This window comes from Sminthopsis crassicaudata, chromosome 3 (assembly GCF_048593235.1).
Source record: "Sminthopsis crassicaudata isolate SCR6 chromosome 3, ASM4859323v1, whole genome shotgun sequence".
Lineage (NCBI taxonomy): Eukaryota > Metazoa > Chordata > Mammalia > Dasyuromorphia > Dasyuridae > Sminthopsis > Sminthopsis crassicaudata.
Window position 1 is genome coordinate 290,893,714 of NC_133619.1, and position 5,078 is coordinate 290,898,791.

General features: G+C 35.4%; 1 pseudogene; it reads left to right on the forward strand.

Annotated features, from left to right (window-relative positions):
* Positions 1-307: 307 nt before the first annotated feature.
* Positions 308-2,373, forward strand: LOC141562036 (fatty acid CoA ligase Acsl3 pseudogene; annotated as a pseudogene).
* The last annotated feature ends 2,705 nt before the right edge of the window (positions 2,374-5,078 follow it).

Here is a 5,078-nt window from a genome sequence, read left to right on the forward strand (position 1 = left end):
TCTCCTCCTCCTCCCTTACTCCTCTTCCCCCTCCTTTTCTCCACCTTCTCAGTCTTCCCCAACCTCTCCCTTCCCAAATCCCCCTCTCAAACCCTGGAGTTCTGCCTGCCTCCTGGGGCTGGTTTGGAACTGCGCTGAGAGTTCGGTCCCATGTGTGATGCCTGTGATGCCAGTGGTGGGCAGGTGGGGCCCCTGGCCGGACCTGGAGCTGGAGCCCCCGCCGAGGGGACGACCTGTGCCATGAAGAGACTGGCCAGCATGTGTCCATTACACTCTTCTGAAGTATTCTTCCTGAACTCCATTATTCATGAGTACCCCAGGAGCTTCAGCAACAGCCACAATGAAGCTAAAACAGAATATCCACGCTATTCTTTTATGTTTAATAAACTTTGTAATTTTAGTCTACACTATTTTAACGTACATTCCATTTTACCTTATATCTGGATCAAGGCAGGCAAGATCCAATCAACTAAAAGCAAAGCCTGTAAATAGCCTAATGCAGCATACTGCTCTGTTAATAGCTTGTATGGTTTGGCGTCAGTGCTTTTTCCTGGATGTGATACACTAGATAAAGTTTTTAAGTATGCAGGAATCAAATTTAAATAGAAAAGGCTTCTGGGAACACGTGAAGTACAAATTGAAGAAGATGAAGTACAGCCGAATGGAAACATTTTTAAAAAGTTGTAATACTATCTGCTACTCTAGGAGGTCCAGCAATTGTTCATGGATTAAATGAAACAGAGGTAACCAACATCATCATGAGTAAAGAACTTTTGCAAACAAAATTGAAGGAAATTGTGCCTCTAGTTCCTCAGCTGTGTCATATCATAACTGTAGATGATAAGCCAACAACTTGGTCTGAATTTCCCAAAGGTGTCATTGTTCACACTATGGCAGCAGTTCAGGCTTTGGCAGCAAAGTCAAACTCCGTAAAATACACCTGAAAACAGGCCTATACCCTCATTGCTGTAATCATGTATACAAGTGGATCTACAGGACTTTCAAAAAGAGTTATGATCTCTCATTCTAATATTATTGCTGGCATAACTGGGATGGCTGAAAAGATTCCAGGACTGGGAGAAGAAGATGTTTATATTAGATATTTGCCTCTTGCCCATATATTAGAATTAAGTGCTGAGCTTGTTTGTCTTTCTCATAGATGCTGAATTGGCTATTCATCACCATAGACTTTAGCAGATCAGTCAACAAAAATTAAAAGAGGAAGCAAAGGAGATACATCTATGTTGAAACCAACCTTAATGGCAGCTGTTCCAGAAATAATGGATCGAATCTACAAAAATGTCATGAATAAAGTGAATGAGATGAGCAGTTTTCAACGCAACCTTTTTATTTTGGCCTATAACTACAAAATGGAACAGCTTTCAAAAGGCTATTGCACCCCACTTTGTGACAGGTTTGTTTTCCAGAAAGTACGAAGTCTCTTAGGTGGAAATATCTGGGTCCTGCTATGTGGAGGTGCTCCACTTTATGCAACAACTCAGCAATTTATGAATATCTGTTTTTGCTGTCCTGTTGGTCAGGGATATGGACTCACTGAATCAGCTGGGGCTGGAACAATCACTGAAGTTTGGGACTATAATACTGGTAGAGTTGGAGCATCATTAGTTTGCTGTGAAATCAAATTAAAGAACTGGGAAGAAGGTGGATACTTTAATACAGATAAACCACATCCAAGAGGTGAGATTCTAATTGGTAGTCCAAACGTGACAATGGGCTACTACAAAAATGATGCAAAAACAAATGCTGATTTCTTTGAAGATGAACATGGACAGAGGTGGCTCTTTACTGGAGATATTGGAGAATTTGATCCTGATGTATGTTTAATGATTAATGATTGTAAAAAGGACCATAAAACTTCAGGCAGGAGAATATGTTTCTCTTGGAAAAGTTGAGGCAGCTTTAAAAAAATCTCCCATTAATAGATAACATCTGTGCATATGCAAATAGGTATGTTATCATTCTTATATCATTGGATTTTTTGTGCCAAATCAGAAGGAACTAACAGAGCTAGCTTGACAAAAAGAACTTAGAGGGACTTGGAAAGAGATCTGTAACAGTCCTGAAATGGAAAAGGAGGCTCTGAAAGTGCTCTCTGAGGTAGCTGTTTCAGGTCTGGAAAATTTTGAAATTCCAGTAAAAATCGTTTGAGCCCAGATCCATGGACCTCCAAAACTGGCCTGGTGACTGATTCTCTTTTTGCACCTGTTTGCTACAGTGAGCTCAGATCAAATAGGAAAATATTTGAATTGCATGTCTCAGTCTTTGAGACAAACACCATTCCTCATTTTAAGCCTAAACTGTTATTTCTCATGACATCACTATCTTTAACTGACAGGATTAGTAAAAGTTTAAGGCAGCAAAAAAAAAAAAAATCTGAATACTCAACCAGAATTTGTTCAATTGAGTTAATTAAACTTTTTCCCCAAAAAATAATATTTATATGAAATTGTTATTATATTTTGTGATATTTTGAATACATGCATTGAAAAATGCATTTAGTTGAATAAGAAATGTTTAGAAATAATATTGTGTTGAAGAGGATAAGGACCTATAGGATATAATAAGACTAAAACAAATTACAACCTATCTCCCACAAAAACTCCAACAAAAATAAGAAATAATACAAGACTGAAAAATTATTGAAAAAGTCCAAATGTTACTGAAAAATGAAGTCCCATTGGAGGGAGTAGGAAGTGACCACTTTGCAGCTTCTGAAGACTGGCTTTTCCCCTAAGGCAATGAGAAATCAGATTCTTTAAAAATCTTACAAACTTCCCTCCTTTCTGGAAGGAAATTGCCTTTATTAAAAAGACAGTAATTTTTTTTATAAAAATTTATCCTGGATGAGAAAAAACAAGTCTTTCAGGAACTTCACATCTCTGATGATCACCTGGGGATGCAAAAGATAGGGTTAATGTTACCAAGTTTCTGAGATTGGCCTATACTGAGTTAAATCTCAAGATCAAGGAGCATAAGAATTTCCAGGACAAATTATCAGAGAAAGAAAACTGAGCAACTAAGTTGGGTCTGTTTTGCTTCATCAACCTTCCGATAGTTGGTTATGAAGTAGAGAGCAAGGGTTGCTTATTTCATTTCTATGTTTATAGACTATTTTACCAGACAAGTAGAAGTCATACCCATGAAGAACCACTTACACAAGAAGATAAATCAGCACATCTTGAAGTTGCCACATAGATTTTATTTCTCAGAAAGAATCATCATCACACAATGTAGGGGATTTATCCAAAAGCTAACTCAAAATTTGAAATCAAAGGTAAAAATCACATGGCATTGTTGCTTTCACCTCCCAAAACATGGACTTCTAAAGAGAATTAAAAAAAAAAAAAAAAAAAAAAAAAAAACTCATGCGAATGAGCTTGTTCTCCTTCCTGGTAAATTTAAACCAGGTATATTTGAGCCAATGTTGCAAAAGATAATCTTTCTGTAATGCAGATACTCCTACAATAATGATGAAGATGAAAGGTACTTTGCATATTGTGTGAAATGACTAAAAAATATAAACCTTTAATCTTTCAAGCATATTAGTTTATTAAGTAATGCATACTAATTACATACCAAACTAGGACAAGCCTTTCTCAGTGCGGCACTGGACCCTCAAAACAGGAAGAAATAGATTTTTATGCTTTAAAAAAGAACAACAGGATATATACTAGTATACAGGAAAAATAATCTGCTTTTTGATTAGAGAAAAAATTTTGAAGGGAAATAAGTGAATTTCAAGAGGTTAGATGGGGAGAGACAGTAGGTGAATGTGAAATAGGATGTCACCTCATCCCCAGAGCAAGTAAACAAGAGGAATTTCCAAAAGAAAAAAAAAATGAAACTTAGGTCTTAAAAAAGAGTCATTCTTAGAGTAGAGCTTCAGTTTGGTTCACACAACTCCAACAATTTCTGAAATCCCCTCCCTTTAATTCATGAAAAACAACACTGTCTCTCCCTCTTAGATATCACTTATCTCTAAGCCACATCTATAAGGTTTTTGATATGCTTATGTTCATCACCAACATTAATATCGAGAAAAGAGCACTGGGAAGTATTCTTTTTCATAGTTGTACAGCAGCTAATATAGAGTCTAATAATAATAATAATAATAATATGTATAAATCTTGTTAAACTTTATAGGTAATCTAATGCAGTCTACAAATTAAACTATTTAGAGTGCTCAAAAGGAACTAATTTAGAGAGGGGGGATTTACATGCTGCTAAGGTAACCAAGAAAACTTAGCAACCATAAACATCATGAAACAGTATTCTACTTACTTCTCATTCAACCCTCCCCCCCCCACTAGAGAGAGAGAGAGAGGTTTTATGGATTAAAAGAAAACAATTAACAAGGTATAAGACAAGATATAAAATTATTTAATCTTACTTTTAAGTGGAAGAAAGACTATAGGAGAGGGGGAAGGCTAGTAGGTGTACTTGTCTAGGTACAAAATTGTATGTCATTCAATTCCTACAATTAGGAAACAGGTTGGATTTATGTAAAAATTCAAAAGAGTACAAAAAAGCTAATTCTGAGAAGAATCCTGTTAAAAAAAAGCAAAATTAGGTAATGGGGAAAGGTGGTACAAAAGCTCATGAGAAAAATAATTTCTTAAAAACTAGAATTGAGTAAATGGAAATGGCTGTGAAAAATGAGACAAAATAAAGCAAAACAAAAAAAAAAGAAAAGAAAAAAGGAAAAAGGAAAATAGAAAAAAAATGAAATATCTCATCATAAAAACAACTGATCTAGAAAAAAAAATCTTGGAAAGATAATTTGAAAAATTTTGGTCTACCAAAAAGCAATGATTAAAAAAGCTTAGACATCATTTTCAAAGAAATTGTCAAGAAAAACTCTCCTGATATCCTAGAATCAGAGATAAAATAGAAATTGAAAGAATCCAATGATCACTTCTTGAAAGAGATCCCAAGAAGAAAACTCCATAGAATATTATAATCATATTCCTGAACTCCTAGGTTAAGGAGAAAATACTGTATGCAAGCAGAAATAAATAAGTATAGTGGAATCACAATCAGGATAACAAGAGGTTTAA